The sequence below is a fragment of the Mustela erminea genome, chromosome 15, assembly GCF_009829155.1.
Source record: "Mustela erminea isolate mMusErm1 chromosome 15, mMusErm1.Pri, whole genome shotgun sequence".
In the NCBI taxonomy this organism is placed as follows: domain Eukaryota; kingdom Metazoa; phylum Chordata; class Mammalia; order Carnivora; family Mustelidae; genus Mustela; species Mustela erminea.
The window spans coordinates 48,313,577-48,338,825 of NC_045628.1; the positions used below are offsets into that span (position 1 = coordinate 48,313,577).

At 34.4% G+C, this 25,249-nt stretch overlaps 1 long non-coding RNA gene and 1 pseudogene across 1 annotated transcript; one reads left to right on the top strand and one right to left on the bottom strand.

The window, feature by feature from the left end:
- Positions 1 to 6,449: 6,449 nt before the first annotated feature.
- On the top strand, positions 6,450 to 7,184 carry LOC116574078 (annotated as a pseudogene).
- Positions 7,185 to 8,453: 1,269 nt separating this feature from the next.
- Positions 8,454 to 24,318, bottom strand: LOC116574391. The gene is made up of 3 exons (XR_004279259.1): positions 24,307 to 24,318; positions 11,294 to 11,302; positions 8,454 to 8,526 (listed from the first exon to the last, which is right to left on the bottom strand). It is a non-coding gene; the product is annotated as an uncharacterized LOC116574391 (long non-coding RNA).
- Positions 24,319 to 25,249: the final 931 nt, after the last annotated feature.

The window sequence follows — 25,249 nt, forward strand, 5'->3', positions numbered from 1 at the left end:
TTATGCTGCTTAAGGTATAATTTTTATATTATATGTCAGTAACTGCAGAGTGTATTAAATCAGCAATAATAAAAATGACATGGATCATTTGAATATTACTTAGGTTTGTGTTCATTTTTGCTCATCATAAAGGCAAAGTATTACAGAAAAACAAAATTATTTTAATAGTTGTCTGGGAAGGAATGGTGTGCCCCTGCCTTATATTGAGGGAAACTTATCAAAGGTTAAATGGAGGTATCTGTCCCTATTTATGGATAATAAGAGAGAGTGGTTTCAATGAAGGTGAAGCAAAGGATAATAAGGAAAATAAACCCTTAAATTTTGTGATTGCCCTTTTATTTATTTATTTATTTATTTATTTATTTATTTATTTATTTTGAGTTCTCACTTAGAAATTTGAAATTGCAATAGTATATGCCAGGAAGATTCTATTCTTGATTACAAACCTCATTTTGCTGTTTGCTGTTATACTAACTTACAACTGAAGATCCAAAAACAAAACAAAAGCCACCAAAACTAATTAGTAAAATATCATTATCATGAGTATATAAAAAAATAAAACAAACTAAGGCCAAGTTGAGGATTGGAAAAACATTTGAATTTAGAGGAATAAAAAAATGATAGAGCTAATATTACTACTTGAGTCTGCCCAAATCTATATATTTACACTGAAGTAGTATTCAAGAATTTTGAGGTCAGCTCTAAATTTGGGACCATGAAATACCCAAATCTTTATTTAGAAAAAAAAATTCTGCTTTCTCTCTACCCTACAGGTCTACAGAGCAAATAGTTACCATATTAACAGATAGCCTTATTAATTTAATTTAATTTAATTTAATTTAATTTAATTTAATTTAAGTAAATAGTGGAAAATATCAGTGTGAAATGAAAGAAACTTCTTCCTAAAGCAACTAACAAAGAAGATAAGGTTGAATTCTTCAGAATTATATGCTATACATTATTCATAGTACAAACAAAAATACTCATAAAAAATAAAACTTGATATCCTTTCTTAAGCTTATAGTATTGATTCATTATAGTACTAATTTGCTAATAAACATCTGTTGGACATCCCATATGACTGAGTCATTGAGCTAGACCCCAACAGAGTTCAAAGTTGGATGTCTTGATTCTTGCTGCTGCAGAATTCATTGTCCACAGAAAGATTTGGTGTATAACATAGGAGCTAGTAATTTAATAATGACTAAGATTTATTATGTTACAATGTCAAGCATTGTTTGAAGCACTTAATAGGTTCTAACTTATGATTCCTTGGAACAACTTTCTGAGAGAAGTGTTCTTATTATTTGCAGCAAAGAAGCTGATGCTTTGTTAAATAAAGACATTTGATTAAGACCTGGTAAGTAGTGAAACTGTGTTTTAAACCTGTCAGTTCAACTCTAGTAATATTTGTTGACCGCTATGCTGTACTAAAAAGGAGTCTTTCTAAAAAATACTGATAACATATATTTTTATATAGGTATTATAATACATATATATGATAAAGTATATAACATATATTATACATAATATATTTTTGTATATATAACATAGTTTAGTACTCATGTACAGAAGTTATTTTTTATAGTATCTCATTTGATCATCATATTTGTGAAGCTTGAACTTTGCCCCACTATTTATAAGAGCAAATTAAACTAAAAAATTAAGAAAAGTAATGGTTTTAATGGTGTCCTATTTGCCTCTGAGGGACCATATATAGGGTGTATCTTCATTATTTACTACTTTAATTTCCAAATGGTTGAATTTAATGTAATTTAGACTACTAATTACATATATGCTGCTATGTAAGAAAAAATAAGGTAAATTAAAAATAATTAGTGACATTCAAATATTCATTCAATTAATTAGAAATGGTAACAATATTCTCTATCTACACTGAACATACTTTTCTGATCCGTGTTTGAGAAGAAACATTATTCTTGTCTTTTTTGTAATGGGTTTATGAAATTCAAGACTGTGAACTAACTGAAATATTTCCATTATCAATATTCTGCTTCAAGTCTCAGGCTTTGTTGGGTCAATCAATCCAAAGCTATAAATTCTGTCATAATCTGTTCAATCTTAACCAATTCTGCACTTTATAAGATCCATGAAAAGATGTTCAGCCTCATTAGCCATTAGGTACATGCAAATTAAACCATGATGAGATGTTACTATACATCCACTAGAAATGTTAAAATATAATGAAAATACCAACCGCTGGAGAGTTTGTGAAGAGACTAAGTTTCCTGTAAGCGAGCCGATGGAATTGTAGAATGACATAGTCATTATTAAAAATATTTTACAAGTTCCTTATAAAATTAACCATACAACCCAGATGGCACTGTTGGGCATTTCCCTGAGAAATGAAAACCTCTGTTCATACAAAAACCTGTACATTGAGGTTCATAGCGGCTTTATTTTTAATATTAAAACCTATAAATAAATATCCTCTCTTTATGTCTATGGGAAGGACTGCTAAGACTCTGTCTACATGGTGTTGTCCTTTATTACATAAATTAAATAATCCTAGCTCTACTTAATCAGCATTCTGCTAGCCTTTTTGGAAGTTGACAAGAGATATAGTAAATATTTGAGTCTTTATTATTGGCTGGGCACTGGGGATGCAAAGATAAAAAGCAAAGGAGGCCTGTACTCTCATGGAGTTTGGAGTTTAGTGGGGAGAGCATATGAAAAACAGGCAAATCCACAAATGAATAAATAATCACAAAGTATGTTATAATGAGAGAAACAAATAAGATACGTCTGTTGAGAACAAGGACTGACAAATTATTGCCTGTTTTGTTAAATGAAGTTTTGTTAGAACACAGCAACAATCATTTGTTTATATAATCTACGGCTGCATTCATGCTACAAGGACAGAATTGGGAGTTGTAACCGAGGAATGGCTTATAAAGCCTAATATACTTACTAGCTGGACCTTTAAGAAAAAGTTTGTTGACCTCTGATTTGGTATAGAGATATTTTGAATCTCAATACTTTTATTTTTTTCTCTTTTAGCAACATCATATTTGTTAATGGCAGGTGTTGAGGATTTTGTAAAAATGATTTTTTGAAAACTTGTCTGATCCTTGTATAGTAGTATATCAAAAGCTAGGTCTGGTGGTCTGTTGTATGATAGTGTATTCTAATGACAGCTAAATTATGCACCTTGTTGATCTTTCGTAGTAGGATGATATGGTTTTCAAATCATAGGAGAGACCCATCAGTAAATCTTAAAGTCAATTTTCTGGTCATAACCAGCATTTTCCAAAAAAAAAAAAATGGAAGAGGCTAGATTAAAAAAATAATGTTATGCACATTGTAAAGGCAAGATTGGCAAGATTGCTTATAAAACCATTGTTTCAAATTGGTTTACACACACATACACACATATTTATTCTGGTTTATCATTTATTGTCACCAGTTTGAAAAAGTTTGAAAGTCATTGTTTTTTTAACATTATTTATATATTTGAGAGAGAGAGAGAGAGAGAGAGAGAGAGAGATCCTAATGCTTATATAATTTTGGAGGTATTCTTTAAGAAAAAGAATCCAAAATTGTAAATCCTTGCCAGGGGCCCATGCAGATGAGAATCCCAGAACTACAAGATTCATTTCCTTCCAACTAAAGCCATCTCTGTAATTCTTTCTATAATGTATATACTAAGGAATGCTTAGAAATGATGAAGCATGGGTGGAAAATTGAAATACTGATAAAGTGCTTGAGGTTAGCAAGCAGAAATCACGTAAAAAGAAAGTTTATTTCTTTAGGCTAAATTTAACAGGGTTGACAGAATCTTACATTTTGTTTCATTTTCCCTGCTACTTTCTGCAGTAACAGCTTTAGAGATCAGATGTTCTAATAAGAAATATGCAAAACACATTTTATTTTTACATTTTTAGTATAAGTAAATTTGAAGGCTTAACCCATAGAATAATTGGTAGATCATAAATATTTAATCTTGCTTTGTGGAAGATGGCACAGGGTAAGAAGTATGTAGGAGAATTGGTTGCCAACTCTACCCAATCATGATTCCCAAGCTCCCATTTCTTTTTGAAATCAATTAATTATTTAATTTTAATTATTTTATTTTGTTTTACTGACTGGAAGATACTGTCTGTCTGCAGAGAGTCTGAAATTGCCAGGTACTCACTTTCCAAGGCAGCCCTGAAGCTAGGGCAAAAGCATGTGGCATATAGTCCTCTACTGGCAAATAAGACTTTGGAAATCTGAGGCGTGCTCTCTGGAAAATGATTTCTTTTCAAACAAAAAAGGCCTATGAGAGACTTTCCTAAGCCAGATGCCACAACTGGATTTAATACCTGAAAATGTCATGCTGTCCTGTGATCTTAAAGAAACAACCTAGATTCCAAACCAATATGTTCAGGATTGCAGCACCAAAACAAAACAAAACCCTAAGAACCTGGATAACCAACAATATCTATAAGGTGCTGTATTAACTATTTCACTTTCGAGATATAGAAATTTGCAGTTATAAACTTCCTCAAGGTTTTAGTTTTCCCTCAAGTATTTTCTCTCCTTTTTTGTTGTGGTAGAAAACATATAATATGAAATCTACCCTAATAAATCTTCAAGTGAATTGTAAAGTATTGTTAATTATAATTACAGTGTTGTGCAGATGTCCAGAACTTTTTTTTTATCTTGTGTGATTGAAAATTTATACTCAGTTAATGGCAGTTTCTTATTTTCCTTTCCCATAGCTTCTAGAAACCTCCATTCTATTTTCTGCTGCAGTGAGTTTGACTAGTTTAGATAAGTAGAATCGTGTAATATTTGTCTTTCAGTGACTGACTTACTTTCTTAGCATAGTGTCCTCTGGATTAATCTTTACTTTTTTGTGGCTGAATAATAGTCCACTGCATGCATATAACATATTTTCTTTATCCATTGCTCTGTTGATGGACATTGTTGTTTCTACTTCATAGCTGTTATGAATAATGCAATTAGCAAGGAGATGCAGTTATCTCTTTGAAATTCTGATTTCAGTTCTTTTGGATATATATTTAGAAATGAGGTTGCTGGATCATATAGTAGCTTAGTTTTAGGTTTTTTTTTTTTAAGATTTTATTTATTTATTTGAGAGAGAGACAGTGAGAGAGAGCATGAGCTAGGAGAAGGTCAGAGGGAGAAGCAGACTCCCCATGGAGCTGGGAGCCCGATGCGGGACTCGATCCCGGGACTCCGAGATCATGACCTGAGCCGAAGGCAGTCGTCCAACCAACTGAGCCACCCAGGCATCCCTAGTTTTAATTTTTTGAAGAACTTCCATAGTGTCTTCCATATTGACTGTACCATTTTATATTACTAACAATGTATAGAGTCTCCAGTTTCTCTACACCCTTGCCAATATTTTTATCTTGTTTGTTTTTATAATGTTGTCTTTTCATTGTGTTGATTATTTCCTTTGCTGTGCAGAAGTAGTTTGATGCAGTCTCACTGGTCTATTTTCTTTTTATTGCCTGTGTTTTTGATGTCATACCCAAGAAACTATTGCCAAGACCAATGTCAGGAAGCCGTTTCCCTGTGTTTTTTAACATAAGTTTCACAGTTTCAGACTTACAGTTAAGTCTTTAATCTATTTTTTTTTTTTATGGTGTAAGATAAGAATACAGTTTCATTCTTTTTTATGTGGATGTCCAGCTTTCCTAGCACCATTTGTTTCAGAGATTATCCTTTTCCCATTATGTATTCTTGTTACCCTTGTTGAAGATCAAGTGACTCTGCATACCTGAATTCATTTTAGGCTTTATAATCCATTCCATTAGTTTATTTGTCTGTTTCTATGCCATTACCATTATGTTTTAGTCACGGAAGCTTTGATATATATTTTAAAACCAGGAAGTGAGATTCTCCAGCTTTGTTCTTTTGCAATATTGTTTTGGCTATTTGTGATACTTCCTGGTTTCATATGAATTTTAGGACTATTTTTTTCTATTACTGTAAAATGTGCCATTGAGGTTTGATGTAATATATAGATTGAATATATAGATTTCTTTGGATAGTATGGACATTTTAACAATATTAACTTTTCTAATTCATGAGCAAGGAATGTCTTTTATTTGTGTCTTCTTTAATTTCTTTCATCAGTATATTATAGTTTTTAGTGGATGAGTTTTTCTTCCTTTTCGTTAGGTTTATTCTGAAGTTTTTTTTTAATGCTATTATATATGGAATCAATTTTTAAATGATTTTTTTCATGACAGTTTGTATGCTGAAATTTTACTGAATCTATTCATTAGTTCTGGCAGTGTTTTGGTGGATTTTTTAGTATTTTCTTTATATAAGATGATGTCATTTAGAAACAGAGATAGTTTACTTTTTTATTTCTCATCTGAATGCTTTTTATTTCTTTTTCTTCCCTAATTCCTCCTAGTACTATATATTGAACAGGCCTTTACTTTTCCCTTACTTTCTGGGGAAACACAAGGAAAGAATAGGGCACAGATATATTGAGACCTTCAGAAGTGGCAGAGTAAAATCAAAGGATTTTATGATCCACCAAGAAGATTGCTGGGCCAGTGACCAGGATCATATGATAGACTGGTAGGAGGAAGAGAGGGTTATTGTGGAGCTGGGTGTGGAAGCTATGGAGGTTTTGATGACTATGGTGTCTATAATAATTATGGCTACATAAATGATGGCTTTGATGACAGAATGAGAGATGGAAAAGGTATGGGAGGGCATGGCTATGGTGGAGCTGGTGATGCAAGTTCGGGTTTTCACGGTGGTCATTTTGTACATATGAGAGGATTATCTTTTTGTGCAACTGAAAATGACATTGCTAATTTCTTCTCACCACTAAATCTATTAAGAGTGCATAGTGATATTGGAGCTGATGGCGGAGCAACAGGAGAGGTAGATGTAGAATTTGTGACACATGAAGATGCTCTAGCTGCCATGTGTAATGATAAGAATAACACGCAACATCGGTACATTGAACTCTTCTTGAATTCTACTCCTGGGGGCTGTTCTGGAATGGGAGGTTCTGGAATGGGAGGCTATGGCAGAGATGGAATGGATAATCAGGGAGGTTATGGATCTTTTGGAAGAATGGGAATGGGTAACAATTAAGTGGAGGATATGGTGGTACTCCTGATGGCTTGGGTGGTTATGGCCGTGGTGGTAGAGCCAGTGGCAGTTTCTATGGGCATGGTTACTAAGGATTCCCCAAAGTAAGGGCATCCTTACTTTGTTCCTGATCTGAGAGGAAAAGCTCTCTTTCACTATTGAGTATGATGTAAACTGTAAGCTTGTCATATATGGCCTTTATTATGTTGAGGTACATGACTTCTATACTGTTTGTTGAGAGATTTTTTTTTCTTTTATTCCATGAATGGACGTTTTTTTTTCTCAAATGATTTTTTGCATCTATATTGAGATGATTGTGTGATTTTTAGCTTTCATTGTGTTAATGTGGTATATCACATTCATTGATTTGGGTATTTTGAACCATCCTTGCCTCCCAGGGATGAATCTTACTCAGTTGTCTTGTATAATCATTTTTTAATTAATTAATTTTAGGATTTTATTATATTTCCTTCACCGAGAGAGACAAAGCAAAAGAGGGAACACAAGCAGGGGGAGTGGAGAGGGAGAAGCAGGCTTCCCGCTGAGCCGAGAGCCCAGTGTGGGGCTTGATCCCAGGACCCTGGGATCATGACCTGAGTCAAAGGTGGACGATTAAAGACTGAGGCACCTAGGTGCCCCTTGTATAATCATTTTAATGCTCTCTGCATTTGGTTTGCTAGTACTTTGTTTAGGTCTTTGCATCTATATTTATCAGGGTTATTGGTCTGCGGTTTTCCTTTCTTGTAATGGCCTTACCTGGCTCTGGTATCAGTGTAGTGCTAGCCTTATGAAATGAGTTTGGAAATATTCCTTCTGCTTTAAATTTTTGAAGAGTTTGAGAAGAATTAACATTAATTCTTAAATGTTTGGTAGTATTCACCAGTACAACCACCTGGTCCTGGACTTTCTTTTGTTGGGAAATTTTTGATTACTTATTTAATCTTTTTCTTTGTTATTGATCTGTTTATATTTTCTATTTCTTCATGATCCAATTTCATTAGGTTTTTTGTTTCTAAGAATTTTTTCATATCTTCCAGATATCTGTTAACAAATCAATTTGTTGATGTATAATTATTTATACTAGTTTCTTTTGATCCTTTTTATTTCTATCCAGTCTATTTTAAGCTGATAACAACTTAAGCTTAATCACATACAGAAACTCTACAATTTTACTTCCCTTCACCACACTTTATGTTATTATTGTCATGGTTTGCTTTGTTTTATATTATGTATCCATTAACAAATTTTTGTCATTTTAATTATTATTAACTTTTTTGTTTTTTTTTTAAATTTTGTGCTAAATTAAAAGTAGTTTATGCAGTATAAATCTCTTTAAATTCAAAAGTTTGGATCATTGGGTTTCTTGAATCTGGATGTCTGTTGCCTTCCCTAGAGTTGGGAAAATTTCAGCTACTATTTCTTCAAATAAACTTTCTTTCCCTTCTTTTCCCTCTTCTTCTTCTTCTTCTTCAGTGACACCCATAAACTATGTATATTGGTCTTTTTGGCTGTATTCTACAAAGTCCTTTAGCTTTTCTATTCTTTTTTTAACTCATTGTTTTTTTTTTTTTTTTTCTTTTTGCTTTCCTGACTGGAAAATTTCAAATGACCTTTTATTCTTTTGTTTTCTCAAGTCAGTTGTTGAATTTTTCAGCTCACTTATTTCATTTTTCAAATCCAAATTTCTTTCTTTTTTATATTTTCCATCTCTTTATTGACATTCTCATTTTGTTCATGTGTCACTTCCTTGAACCCAGTAAGCATCCTTTTGATTGTCATTTTCAATTTTTTGTACACTAATTCATGTCTTCTTTTTGTCTAGGAATTCATATATCTTCTTTTCTTTAGGGTCTGTTTCTCGAGTATTTATTTTGTTCCTCTAATTGATTACATTTCTGTTTTTCTTTGTGTTCCTTGTAACTTTGTATTGGTATCCACTTATTTGGAAAACAAACAAACAAACCAAACCCAGCCACCTTTCCTAGTCTTTAAGGACTTAATAAGGGAAGACCTTCACCCATCATCCTAGCTGGAGATATTAAGGACCATTCAAATCTTTCCTTTCCTTCCTTTCCCTTCCTGACCCTTCACTTCCCCTCGCTCCCTTCCTTCCTCTCTTTCTTTCTTTCTTTCACATTGATGTTTATTTATTTATTTATTTATCTGAGAGCGAGTGTGGGTGGCAGGAGGGACAGAGGGAAAGAAGAGAGAGAATCCCAAGTAGACGCTGTGCTGAGCCTGACCCACAGTTCTGTCTCACAACCCTGAGATCATAAACTGAGCCCAAACCAAGAGACAGGTGCTTAACCAGCTGAGCTACCCGGGCACCCCACAAACCATTTTGTATGGATGTGTCTTTGGATTTGTAGATTTAGAAGGATCTGGCCCGTTTCTTTAAGAGATCGCGATCTCTTGCTCCCTCTGGTGTCCATCTGTCGTACCACGGATATTCTGAAGCAGCAACATCCTGCCATATATTTTTTGTTCTCGAAGGCTTGCATCTAGAGTATGTGGATTCCTTTAGTGACCAAAATTGGGTTAGACACAGACTGATTATTTAAAGAGTCCCCTTAAAAGCCAGAATATTGAATATGTACACTCCATTCTTCATTGTCTCTCCTGAGGGGAGTTCAGTGAGCTATATTGGCTTCTTTCTCTTATACCATTGGGCCCTATGGAGTAACAGCATCTTCCCCTAGTATTTTTGTCAGGGGCCTTCAGGCATCTAGAATCTATTGGTTCCCATCTAAACGCAGAGGTAGGCAAGACAGAAGCCAGTCACTCAAGTAACTCTTCTGAAAAAAAAAACAGTGCACTGGCTGTATGGTCCAGTCTTCTCTTTCCCTCCCCAGGGAGAAACTACGATCTGGGAGTTTTCTCCTGATCATGTGGCACTACACTGGGGGGCGGAGGATTGGGGGGGGTGAAGAATTTTCCCTACCAGCTTAGATTTGGCTGTTTTTTTTTGTTTGTTTTTTGTTTTTTTCACTTGCCTGGGGTGTAAGAGACTCTTAAGGGTTTTGTGGATTTCACACAAAGAAAATTGGTGTATGTATTGTTGAATTAGTGTCTCCATGGGTGAAAGGAGGGTCTGGGGCTTTCTCTTCCCCATCTTATTGGCATCACTGTATCCAATCTCTTGTTGCTGGAATGTTTTTAACCACTACAGGGAAATTGGGGGAATATACAAAGAAAATGCCTCCAAAAAAGGATGTTCTTCCATATAAAGACTGTTACTAAAACAAAGTATTAAAGCATGAGTTTAAACAAAAGATATTTTGATTGAGGACACTCAAGTAGGAACTCCTCCCACACTTTATTCAATTCCAATGAGGTAATCAATGTAGGTAAGTCTTCAGATATTCGGCAACATGAGGAGAGAGATGTTTGTCAGCTTCATGATCTCCCTTCATAATCTAAAAGTAAATAATGTAACATTGTGTCAGTTAAAAGTATGGATATAAATGCGTTGTTAAAGTAGTTATCTTCCCCTGCCCCCCAATCCGGATATTCTACCATGTACTTAGAAAAGACTGTTAAACTCAGCTGTATTTTAGGAAATTGTCTACACAGGGAATCTAATGCCCTGGGATGAATGCACCTGGTGTGCTATGTGTTTTAGTGCATTTTATTAAAGGTATTATGTCTTAGCTGTCCTCTTGATTCTAGACCATTTCTTTCTTCAAATGCTGCTGAACGTCACCACATCATAATCTTTTTATACACTAGGTTCTTCACGAAATTCCTTACCTACATTAAATCTACATTCTTATAGTTTTCTTTAGAACTCCTTATTTCTATATTCTTGTTCTATCTATCCAGATTTTTCCTTACAAGTAACAGGAAAACAGCTAGCACTGTGTCTGGAACAATAGTGGTTGGGTTTTGTTTTGTTTTGTTTTTTCTTTTCTTTTATTAGGGGTGCCTGTGTGGCTCAGTTGGTTAAGTGACTGCCTACAGCTCAGGTCATGATCCGAAGGTCCTGGGATCCCTGCTCAGTGGGAGCCTGTTTCCCCTCTTTCTCTGCCTGCTACTCTGCCTGTGCTCTCTTTCTCTCTCTCTGTCAAATAAATAAATAAAAATAAAATCTTTTTTTAAAAAATCTGTTTTTGTTAAATCTACATCTCAGACTGAAAGCTCTGTTCCAGTCAAGCTACTCACACTGTTTCAAAAATAGACCACACTGTCATTTCTAGATCACCTCTCCCAACTTTTTCTCGGGCATCTTCTTTGTGCATCCTTTAAATTCCAGCTCGAACTATACCCCTTCTTCCCCATTACTCTCAGTTACTGTCAATGAATTATACTTCCTCTGAATGGTATCATTTATAATGTGTTTCATGGATTTGAGACCTCACTCATATAAAGTATCACATTGGATGCTAGCATTTTCATTTCAAAAATAGTTTCTGCTTCTGTATTGTAAAGATAATGCCTCATGCTTCTATGTCCCTCTCACATAAATCTCTTCATAATTTAAAGTTTTTAAGTCACTACACATAGATGATTCATTCATTCAATAAATGTAGCATTATTTTGAGCTAGGCAATGGATCAGCAATTTTAACTCCTCCTTCTATAGCATTAACCATGTACCAAAAACTATCTTAAGTGCCTTAAGTTTATTAATTCATTTCATCCTCATAATAATATTATCAAGTGGGACTATTTATTTAACCCAAATGTAAAATTACAGACAGGGAAATGGAGGTACTGAAGTATTATACAATTTCTCTAATTTCTACATGTACAGAATATGTTGTACAGCCAGCCCTTGAGCCCAAGTGATAGTTATGGAGGTCTGTGCTTTAACCATGGTTCCATACAATATCTTTAGATGCCAGAAATATTCATATCATAAAACTTTCTTTGCCCCCAAGGAGCTAATAGGTCTGAAAAGAGAGGATGATGTAAACATGTAAGTGCCATACAGTATCTTAGATTGTAGGATATCAATCTGTACAGACATATCTTGGAAATATTGAAGGTTTGGTTCTAATCTTCCACAATAAAGTGGATGTTACAATATAGTGAGTGAAATGAGGTTTTGGTTTCCCAGTACATGTAAAAGCTATGTTTACATTATCCCATAGTCCGTTATGTGTACAATAGCATTATGTTTGAAAAAAAAATGTGAATACCTTAATTAAATATACTGTTAAAAAACGCTAACCACCATCTGAGCTTTCAGTGAGTTGTAATCACTGATCACAGATCACCATAACAAATATAGTAATAATGAACAAGCTTGAATATTGTGAAAATTAACACAATGTAACACAGATGCATAGAGTGAGCTAATGCTGTTAGAAAAATGATGTTGATAGACTTGCTTGACAAAAGGTTGCCATGAACCTTGAATTTGTAAAAAATGGAAGCATTTGCCAGCTACAAAATGCTGTAAAATGATGCATGCCTATATAAAAAAGTGGATGGAGTAATCAGTTTTACATGAACAAGGGGGACAGCGAGTCTTGCAGCCAATCTGATAGTTGAACTGGGGCTTGAAAGACAAGGAATTGCTTGACAGTTGCATAAGGGCACATAGGGACAAAAGAAGCATGTTGTTCATAACAGTTTAATGTAGTTTGGCAAAAAAGGCCAGCCAATATCTCTTCTCCATTTCCCATACATTTTAGAATACTGACTTTGTAAGAGCAATGTGGTTAGTCTCCCTTGTAGCTAGATGTGTCCATACGATTAAGTTTTAGCAAATGAGGTATAAAATAAAATATTGTATGGGACTCTGATAACATCTTGGAAACATCAATGTGTACTTCAACTTTTTTTTTTGATAGTATAAAAATATACATTTTTATTCTATTTTGGCCACTGGTTTTTGAGTTTTTCTGTTTTATGAGTGAATAAAAATTCTAATTAAGATAGAGTGACTAGAACATAGAGCAAGAGAGGAGTCCTTGCTTAGGAAAGCAGTTTGAAAATATTTGGAGGGAGGTAATAAAATGTATTGTACCCCATATATGGAATTTGTACTTTGTCTCATGAGCTAGTGTTTTTCAATCCTAGCTAATTTGTAATCACTTGGAGACATATGGTCCAGGTCTCACCCTAAACAAACTGAATTAATCTGTAGGGCAGGGGTTTTCAACCTTGACTTCACATTTAATCATGATGATGCCCAGGCCATATACAGATTTTGTATGTCAAAATCTCTGGAGGTAGAGGACTCAGGCATCATTATTTCTAAAAAATCTCTCCAAGTTACTAAAATGTTCAGCCATGGGTGAGAAACACTCTTGTAAGCAATAGGCTTAGAGTGTCTGAAAATAATTTTAAATAAGTTTAAGAAACTTAGTTTATGTGTTATCATTTTGGCTACAGTGTGGATGATTGATTAAGAATAATTTACATTTTAGATTCATATATACTATCCTTCCCTAAATTGTTCAAAAGGGTTTTCCTTGGAGTCTTAAAATCTCAGTTTTTGACATTAACATAAGTAGGTATATCTCCCCAGGCAGAGCATCATATAACTTAAAAAAAAAAAAAACACCAGACAAAGAATCGGAGTGTCCAAGTAAAGGCTCATCTTAACTGTGTCACTTCGATGAGGGTATGCTGCAGCTATTGGAAACTGCACTAAAACTGACTTGATCAATAAGGGTATTTATTATTTTGCCTAACAAAGTCCAGATATAGAGTGCTTCATGATTTAGTTCCTTCATCTCATTAGTGGTGGTATTAAGTCCTTCCACTTTGCTCCCCTGGTAATCCCGGTGATTTATGCGTTGTTGTAAATCCAGGTGTTACATCTAAATAATAATATACAGACAGGAAAAGAGAATAGCATTTTTTGTTGTTGTTATTTATTAAAGCAAGGACAATTTCTGAGAAGCCCTATAAGCCCATTTTCTCTAACACCTTAGTGGTCAGATTTACATCATGTGACCATTCTTAAACCCAGTCATTGTCTTAAGGCTAGATTGTTATGACTGCTTGTTCTCTATTCTTCCTGCTGTCTGTGGATCTTATTGAAATTTGGCTTACAGTAGGGCAAATTGCAGGAAACTTTTCAGAAAACAATATCCATGGTAAAATATATAGCTAGAGAAGGTCCCCACTATAAGAGATTTAAAACAAAAAGATAACAGGAACTGAACTGTGAGTACCCGAAGAGCAAAGAGGAAATGGAGTTTCTTTATCTAGAATAAAGTCACATGGAGAGCTTGTGGAGACACAGAGTGGCAGGCAGGGTTTCCTGCGGCTGGCAGCACAGGGTGGTAAAGGAACACATAAATGGATTGAAAAAGACCTACTCTGACTTTCTTATTAATTATATTGTGAGGCTGAGCAAGTTACTTAATCTTTCTTGGTCTCAGTTTCCTCAATATAATTATTATAATACTTTTTAGACTTGCTTATATAACTAAAAAAAAACAACAACAAATGAAATTAGATACATAGTTTAGCATCTACAAATTACAATTTTAAAGAAAACTTTTTTTTTTTTTTTTTAATTTCTTTATTTGACAGGGATCGCAAGTAGGCAGAGAGAGAGAGAGAGGGAGAAGCAGGATCCCTGCTGAGCAGAGAGCCTGATGTGGGGCTGGATCCCAGGACCCTGAGATCATCACCTGAGCTGAAGGCAGATGCTTTAACACCCTGAGCCACCCAGGAAACCTAAAGAAATTTTTAAAACATGTTTTTAGACATTGTAATAGTACATACAGTAAATACTTAATGGCTTTTGTAGTCTAGATTGTTGTGGGCATTTATTATCTGCTTTGCTCCAGGTATTCTGCAAAGACTTGATGATTATTTCACTTCTATGAAGTGAAATCTTTACTCTAAGTTTACTCTATTATCCATCTTCTTTTTAGAGATCAGGAGACTGAAGTCCATGAAACTAGTTTGCCTACTATTACATAGCTAATAAATGTCAAAGTTTAGATTCCAATACACTACTGACAGATTATATAGATCATGTTTTCACATTTGTTGGTGGTGGGATAGCCTTTTAGTTTACTCTTCTAGTAAGCTTACATGGATAGAAAGTTTGTACAGGAAACATTTTTTGAATAATGCTAAGCAGGTTGTTTAATAAAATTACCATTTTCTTATACCAGTGCTATACTACGTCCAAAATTTAAATCTAGTAGTGTAAAGCCTAAAATTTTTTATAGCCTTGAATTCAGAAGCATTGAGAGCAAACATACAAAGCATGACCCAGAGTTATAGTGTTTTCCTGGTGTAATGATATTTGTGTGATAGCTTCTTTGGAAAATATCTTAGAATCTTTCTCTTGAGGACATTCTTTTATCAAAATTAAAGTTCTCCTATTCTGATTTTTTTTTCATAGTTAGGAAATATCTTTTTTATCTAAGCATTAAGTTCTCACTGGTTGTAATATTTATAGAACATTAGATTTTGACATTTTGCATTATCATTTTCTTAATTGGTTTATTGTATTTAAAGAAAATTGTTAGTACTTGTTCAGGCCCTAAGCAAATGTTTGCTTTAGCCTTTTGGCCCTAGTTTTCTCATCTTAAAATTAATGTGACTCATATTTGTCTTTTATGATTTGATGAAGGAAAACCTACCTACTTTTTATAACAGCAAGGCACAATTGACTCATGATGCCCTAAGTTGTTTTGTTGAGTAATTCGTGTTGATTAAACTAGGTGTATTTTAACTCTAAATTATAGTTACACTAGAAATCAGGTGGGTCTTGGTATGGAAGTTATAGGGGAATCACCATTCCAGATTTATGTTTACAAAAAGAGCAACCTTCTGGAAAATACTCATCTTGATAGAGAGGAGAATCCAGATGCCAATAGTTTATTCAAAACCAGTGAAAGAATCAGCAAAAATGTTGACAAAGAAGATATGGTCTCTCAGATTGAGCTTTGGTTCCATCTTCATGCTCATCCCTGAGTTTTTAGCCTAAGGAACAACAACAAAATAGCAAGTTAAGAATTACACTAAATGAATCACCTCCTTCTTGAAGGCAGTGCAGCAGGCTCTGATGTTAGCGGAGGAGGTTTGGCTGGATAATCCCTATTATCCTGGGTATCAGCAAACTCCTGACAGAACAGGTAGCAGCAGAGTATTTGTGGACATCAATTGGACAGCTGGTATGTGGTCAGCTACATAAATTGTGGAATCTCTGGACAAACAAAGAAACAAAAACAAAACCAGAAACCAAAAACCAGACCAAACAAAACAAAAACCAAGAAGGGAAAAAACAAAGGGACTCAGGGACATTTTGGGAGGTGTAGGATATGTCTGTTCTCTTGACAGTGATGATGTTTTTATGGAGGTTTGCATATGTCCAGACTCACCAAACTGTACATGTAAATATGTGCAGTTCTTTGTATATCAATTATGCATATAATAACCTTATGCAATAAGATAAAAGAAGAAAGGAAAGGTAAAGGCTTTATATTGGGCTGTATTAGTTTTATATTGCTGTGTAGCAAAGGACTACAAACCGAGAGGCCTCAAACACTACCTATTTATTATCTCAGTTTTGTAGGTCAGAAGTCCAGCCATGGCATGACTGGAGTTTCTTCTTTAGGTCTTACAAGGCTGAAATTATGGTGTCGCAGGGTGTATTCTGATCTGGAGCTTGGAGTTTTCTAAGATCCTGTAGATATGGCAGGCTTCATTTTTTCACAGTGTTGGACTGAGATGCCCATTTCCTTGCTGGATATAAGTTTTGGGCTATTATCAAGTCCCTGAGGCTGCCCACATTCCTTGCCATGTTGCCCCCTCAGTCTTCAAAGCCAACAACAGGGAATCTTCCTTGACTCAAGTCCCTCTTATGCTCAAATCTGTGATTTCTAGAAAATCCCATTTTCTTTTAAGAGCTTACCTGTTTAAGTAATGCTCTTCCAGTGTAATTACCTACTTAAGGTCAGCTGTTTTGAGACCTTCATTCAATCTACCCAAATCCCTTCACAGCAGCATCTAGATTACTGTTGGTTTCAATAACTGGTAAAAGGTATGTCATACCAGGGACAGAGCATCTTGGAGTCCTTTTACAAGGCATGTAAGGACTCTGGAAAACATGTACAGGATTTACATCCTGTAAATCCTTTTGTTCTGGTTCCATCCTTCGTTTCTCTTCTTGCCTATCATTTATCTACTATGCAAAGCAGTTCTATCCGAATGAGTTTATTAATTGTCAATTTGAAAATACTTATGTTTTTATGTTTTGGTCTGCTGGAAAGAGCCCAATTTGCTTTCTTTATCTTGTACTTTTTTATCTTATGTTTTTCATAGATTCCAACTCTAACTACTGTATCATTTTTCTCCTGCCATTTCCACCTAAAATGATCTTTTATCAATTTTTGTTGATCTATGTATGCCATTCATTTTTAGAATTTTGGCAATACAGGATAGGTATTTTATTAGCAGTAAGCTATTTTTCTGAAACAAAGGATTTTGAGGTCGTTCACACACTACCTAGTGAGCTATCCTATTTTCATAAGTGCTACTTAATAAGAGGAACATTTTCAGTAGAAGATTAAGGGGGACTCAGATTAGTTAGGTAAGCCATTAGAACAACTTCCTGTTCTAAGTTTTTCCTTTGTCCTGATTCAGAAGTACTTTGACTTTTTAATATCAACTACAGCTATATACTGAATTGTTTACTTGTTTATGTCTTAATTACTGAGCAAAGCAGCAACAATTATGCATATTATATGCATAAAAGATTAATTTTTGTTGATTTAGTAAGTTTGTTGTTTTTGTTTTTGTCCTTTAGACTCCAAAATGGATTGCTGTTTATAGCAGGGTTCTCTGATTATGGCTTGCCATATGTAATGGAAAGTGCCCTGCGGAGTTAGATCTAGGTTTATATTCTGGCCTTTCATGCATTCTGGATAGATTATACAGTGTTTTTGAGCCTTACTTCTTTTGAGAAAAAAAGGAAGTAAGAAAAATCTATCAAATGGTTACTGTGAAGATTTATGAGATATTTTCAAAGCATATGGAACTAGTAGGTAATAAATTATTTGTTTTCTCTATCCTCACAATTTTGCAAAAAATATGTATTTTATATTTAATATCTATTATATGTGGTAATAAGGGAAAAATGTGTTCTCCTCCTTAAAATAATTTTTTTTTAAAGATTTTATTTATTTATCAGAGAGTGGGGGGGGAGAGCGAGCACAGGCAGACAGAATGGCAGGCAGAGGCAGAGGGAGAGGCAGGCTCCCTGCTGAGCAAGTAGCCCGATGTGGGACTCGATCCCGGGACGCTGGGATCATGACCTGAGCCGAAGGCAGCTGCTCAACCAACTGAGCCACCCAGGTGTCCCTCCTTAAAATAATATTGACATAGAACATATTTAAAACCTCCTCTGAGTGTTAGACTATAAAATTAGCAGGGAAGTCTACTTTTAATCTTCTTAAAAATTTGGAAATGAAGTAGATATATTGGTTAACAATCAAATCTTGTTTTTTTACGTTAATGTTGGCAGATAAGCTAATATTGACAAGGGAGTATTCCCTTCAGTAAGAGGCAAGGAAGAATATACTACTTAGAGTATTATGCACTTGCATATTTCCTACTCACTATTTTAGATCAGTCATGGGTATATAATCATGCTGGGCCTATGATTATATTTCATCATAAGTTTAAATATTTTAAACATAGTGCAGTCAGTCTTTGCATGTTTGGCTAGTGAGTCTCCTGCCTAAAAAAAAGGGTGTCTATATAATAGAGTATATATAGAGAGAATATATAAAGTCATATATATATATGTGTATATATATATATATATATAGTGTATATATTGAGTATATGTAGTATATATTAATTAATTCAGATTTTTTTTCTAGAACTGAATTCTGGAATTATATAAAGGTGTGCTGATAGATGGAATGAATGATAGGGAGAGACTGAAGGAGAAGGAAATTTGTTTCATATGCTAACATGTGGTCACTATATTGGAAAAATGACAACGGAAGTTCGATGTTTTTTATACAGCAGAATTAAGGTTATGTGTTTAAAGCACTTCTTAAAAGTCATATATGTGTTTTAAAACTTAAGTATTTAAAAAGTTTTCACAACATATATTTTAAAGTATGTTTAATCATTAAAGTACTAGCAAAATAACTGGAAGTAGGTACTGCATTACCTGTGCGACGCCACTGTCTTTGATTAGTTAGCTCTGTGAGAGACATTTTGCACAAGGTGCAGAAAAGAGAGATATTGGGGAAATCTAGAAAAAGGGATAGGGATAAGAAAGGGATAATAATATTAAAAAGATTAATTAATGCTTGTACTCCAAAGGGGACCCTGGGAAGAACATGGTGAACATGAAAAATAGGACCAAGTGAAGTGAAAAAATTCCTGCAGAGATGTGAAAAAGCTACAGTGATGACTGGTCCTTAGACAAATATATTTCTATAGACAAACCATGAACTATGCATTTTAAAACAATTGAAATCGAAAGCTTCATTTAAGTCAAAAAACATATGTATTGAGTGGATATTATGTATTTTAAACTATGCTAATTTATGTTGATACGTAGTGAATAAAACATGATCTCAGTGTATTCTAGTGGTTCACAAGAGTGATAAGATTTATCTGGTTTAAAAAATTGCAATACATAATTATAAGATATAATAAAACATGATGATAGTGGCAAGGTCAGAGTCCTAGGAGATCATGAAGAAATACTGGCATACCTAACTTCTGGGACAGTCAAGCAAAGATTCATAAAAAAACATTATGACCATAGCTGAAATCTGAAAATAATTTGGAGTTCACAAAGCAGGTAAAGCAAAAAGGGCAGAGTATTTGGAGAGTAATCTACCTACAACATCTGTTATGCCCTCAGGAGTTGATCCTGGTCCAAATGAACTGGTGGTACTATCTCCCTGTTTGATCTGACCACTCCATGTGAATCCATCTTGAACTTGACACCTCAATCAAATTGTATGACCTTCCTCAATTAAGGCTTATCATTTTTTAAATTATCTTAATTTTTTAAGTTATATTCTGAATTTTAGTTTTATGCCTTGGTAGAAATGTTTAGTTCCTTCATAGTAGATAGATTAATTTTAGTAAATATTATTCTTTAAATCACAGAATCCCAAAAAAGAGAAAAAATATAAAATAAATTTATTTATTTATTTATTTATTTATTTATAGAGCATGAGCAAGCAGGGGGAGGGGCAGAAGGAGAGGGGGAGAGAGAATCTCAATCAGACTGTGCCCTGAGCTCAGAGCCCATGGCAGAACTTGATCTCACAACCCTGGGATCATCACCTGAGCTGAAATCAAGGGTCAGATCCTTAACCGACTGAGCTTCCTAGGCATCCCAAAAGAGGAAATATTTTAAGTTTTTAAAATTTATTATTTGAGAGAATGAGAGAGAAAGAGAGTTGAAGAGAGGACAAACAGAGGGAGCAGCAGAGGGAGGGGGAGAAGCAGATTTCCCCCTGAGCAGGGAGCTGGACCTGGGGCTGAATCCCAGGCCTCTGGGATCATGACTTAAGCTGAAGGCAGATGTTTAACTGATTGAGCCACCCAGTTGCCCCATGAGAAAGTATTTTAAAAAATAAAGCTGACTATATGGATTAAAAAATTATTTTAAATAATTATATATGAGAAACAAACTATTCTTTTTTTTAAATTTTTAATTAATTTTTAAAGTAATCTCTATACGCAGTGTGGCTCAGACTCACAACCATGAGATCAAGAGTCTCACGTTCCAGTGACTGAGCCAGCCAGGTGCCCCAAAATATTCTATATCCATTCCCATTATTCTTGTTCGGCAGAACTTACACTGATTTATATCTTATCTGGTTTTCATTTCTAAATTACTTTTAACCACTAAAATTGGTTTAAAGAAATGCCAGAGGATATTTCTACATGTATGGATTTAAGTAATATGATGCCATCTATCAGCTCAGGGGAAATGAAAGCCATCATGAGTTTGAGTTATTTGAAAATATGTATTAATTGCAATTTGCAAGGAGAAGACAAAGCCATATGCATCGGTGTACCATCTATTACAATTCTTGTGTGTCATTTTCATTTTGTTTATAAAATTGAGATTATATATACTTAATACTTAAACTCCTCTTCTCCCCTGGTCTTTCCTCATATAAGTTTATAGGTTTTCTTTGTAGTCCCATAACTCTGAAGGAGTTACAGACTTGATAAGTAGTTAATTTACGTATGCTCATCTCCCATAAATTTTAGAGTCTATAGATTCTTATCACAACTAGTATTTCACTATGCATTTTAAGGGGGGGGATAAAGAAGAGATGATACTCGAAATGTCATTACTTGAATAAATATATTAAAATTTTTTTTTTCTGAACCAAGGAAAACAGTTATTTTTAAGAATTTTGCTTCTTTGGAGAGATGATAAGATTTAAAAATAAGTGTTATGTATAGAATATAGTTTTGGATAGTATTCCCCTCAGTCAAATCAAAATAACAACTAGAAAAGACAGAGAAGCTAATGCTATTTATTTAAAAACAAAAACAAAATACAGGCTGTCACAATCAAGGTTAATATTTATCTAGGGCTCATTTGCCAATTTTCTAAGGACTTTGTATTAACACACATTTGTGTAAGTAAGCAGTATTAGGTCTCCTTTTCATGGAAAAGACAACAAAGGCATAGATAATTAGCTCATTGGTGTTGTACAGCTTGAGCGGAAGTCCTTTGAACTTTGGCAGTCCTGCACTAGACCCCAAGTTCTTTTATTATTTTTAATTTTTTCCAGACCCCATCTTCTTGATCATTATGCTTTCTTACCTGTTAGGTATAATCAGATCTAATTTTGTAAAAGCACATAATAAATAGGATTTGCTATCTTTTCTACAATTTCCAAACTTTATGAAATGTCTTTATTTAGAACATAAAATCAACATTACTGAAGAAATTGCCCTTGAAAGAAATACTGTCTTTTATCCTAGAAATGGTGAAAGGAGTTATTTTATTCACCAAAGAGGTCTTGGAAATCTTTTAGTATAACTCTTGACCTAAACTTTTTGATATGGAGGAGTACACTATTTATGTTGTAAAACTAAAAATAATGATAAGACTCTTACAGGTTAGCATAGATATTAAATATGATTCTGATTAGTGGCAATTTATTAGTTTTCTGATAGCACTTTTTAAGTTCCTGTTCGCTGAGACCTGGGCCCCATGAAGCCAGATGTGGCTATTTCCATTAGAATGTGCCTTTTGCCCTAGTTAAGGGTCTTATTGGCTAAGGGAACACATGTTCTGATTAGCTTTTTGGGTGATGTGTCCATTCCCAAAGCCAGAGGTGGACTCAAGTATATACAGATTAGCTTAAGAATGAGATAGAATGGTTGTTTCCAAGGAAAGCTTCCTTTATTGAGTCTTTATTCAGAGCATTGTGCTTGGAGAACTTTTAAACTTGTTTGAAGTCACACCACTAGCAATTGCTAAAATCCTCTCTTCCCATTCCAAATCTCCTTGCTCATTAGTAAAACAGTATTCTATGTGCTATTGTAGTCTCCAGATACTGCCCTACCACTTAGGCTGGAGTTCCTGTCACTCATTAGCGTTTTTCAAATGCTCAAGTACAGGTTTCTCCTGTTATCTGAAAGTTTGCTTTATTCTTTATGCCCCTTTGCTTTTATCACAGACCTATGTTAGTGCCTGTTTTCACTAACTGAAAGAAATCAAAGAAGATTTTTGCTTTTTTGAAGTGGTTAATTGCTTCTTTGCTTAACACCATTTTGATTTTCAAAAGTTTCTGCAGAAATGCAGTACTTTCAAATAGTGGGGAAAACCCATACTATCAAAATGTATATAACCTTACAAGTGAGGTTTAGTAGCTAGCAAGAGCAAATCACTCCCAAAGCAACAACTAGAAAAAAAACAAAAGATGAACTAGAATTGTGTGTGTGTGTGTGTGTGTGTGTGTGTGTGTGTGTGTGTTTAAACTTTGGAATCGAAGAAGACAAGATGAACTAAAATAACAGAGAGGAAAGAGCCCTTCTTAGATAAGATTAAGATTGTCAGACCTTTTCTCTTGCTCAGGTTGTTGATTGCAGGGTAAAGTTTAGGCTTAATTTAGGCATAAGGTGGTTAATTTAGATAGATTACTCAGTTGGGAAAGAGAAAATACCCCAATTTATGATGGCCATGTGGGCTGATATGCTGGATTGGCATCTAGAGGAACTCCAAGTTCATGACTCTTTCCCGTATAGGACAATTCTAAGTGCTGAGATGATGTGGAAGGCTGGGGGTTGGACTGGACAGCCATGCTGAGCACTTTTAGCCTGATGGCACTTAGGAGACAAAGTCTCCCGAGAGAGATAACCTGCAGCAAACATACAATATATCTTGTCATGAAGACATTGGAAAAGAGAGGTGTCTAAGTCTAACTAAACTGCAGTCCAAGGTTGGTCCAGATTGATGACTGATTGAACTGAGGCAATAGCCTTTCCCTAGCTGCCTTCTCAAGGAGAGGAAATAGCATCAACTTCAGGATTGGTTTTTATGTCTCTTTTGTATATAATGTCCAGTATAAAATAGTGTATTTTAATATATATTAAAATATACCATTATATATAATACTTGATATATGTAATACAAAATATTATATTTAATATAGAATAACTAAAACTATACTGATTAAAATATATATTAATAATATATAATAATGTATAATATATATAACATATGTATTTTATAGATATATAATGTGAAGAATCATTACAATGTGATTTTTTTCCTTTTTCATGGACCAACTCTTGTAAGTTTTTTCCCCCTGATTTTTCCTTATCTTCTCAACCACTAAAAGTTGTACTGCCCCAACTCTCAGGTCTCTAAACTATCCATTTTTTTCTCTACACTCATTCCTTTTGTGATTTCATCCATTCTCAAGGAATTAAATATACTTATGAATTGATAATTGATATACCTTAGGACCTCTCCATGATCTCTAGTCTTGCATATGCAGCTGAATACTTCAGTTTTACTCTATAGATGTCTACAGGCAAGTCAACTTAAAGCATCGCTAATCAGTCTCCAGATTTCCATTCAAAATATTTTCTGTCTTTATCTCAAAAGATACAATCTCAGCTTTCTAGGTAATAAGACCAAAAATGCTTGGAGTCACCCTTCATGCATTTCTTTTTCTCATTCCAAACTTCCAGTCCAATAGCAAATTCTGTTGAATTTGTCTAGAATATATGTTAAAACTATGGCCACTTATCATTTGACTTACCCTGTTCAAGGCATAACTGTCTCTCTTCTTCACGTCTGCTGCACTGCAGTTGGTCTGCTGGGTTACATGCTTGTTCTCCAGCAGTCCCTTCTCACCACAGGACCCAGCCTGAAAAGTTGTCCCCAAGATTGCTTTAAACCCAGCAACAGCTTCCCATTGCACTCAGAACTTTCCATCTCATTAAAATCCTTCTAAGACTCTACCAAGTACTACACAATGTATTTCTCTGTTACCTCTCTGAACTCATCCTGGACTCTCATCTCCTTACCCATTTGCTGCAGTTATACCTACTGTTGTTCCTGAAATCAAAGTCAGGCTGTGTGCTTTTGTGCTTGCGGCTCCCGATGCCTGGAATACTCTTCCATAGAAATCAGCTTGCACATCTCTCTCGGTTCTTTCTGGTCCTAATCAAATACCACTTTAAAAGCAGACTTTTTATTACTGTATTTAAAAGTGACACTCTTTCATCTTACACCCTTTACTTTTTTGTGCTTTGTTGTTTTACTCACAAAACCAATTACTACCCCCACACACATACTCACTTATGTACTTAACTATTGCTTTTCTACCACTACTAGAATGTGACTGTAGTGAAGGTAAGAATTTATTTTTCTTTCTTTGTTTATTGCTATATATCAATCACCCAGGACATGGACTGATGCATAGAAGGTACTCAATAAGTAATAAATAAATAAATAAATAAATAAGATTAATGTTTCTTTAGCAAGCTATGCTAATATGATCTCATTTTCTGTTTATTGGAAAGATATCTTTATTCAGCAACAACTTAAAGAGTATTGGAGTTATTTTATGGCATAATGACGATTTTATTTAAATCATACTTTTAAATCTTTTGCATAATGCACCATTGGGAAGAGAACACTCAGTGCTTCTATACACATATATAAAATGCAAACAGAATTAACTTAGGTAGGTGGTAGCAGGAAGCTAGATATGTTT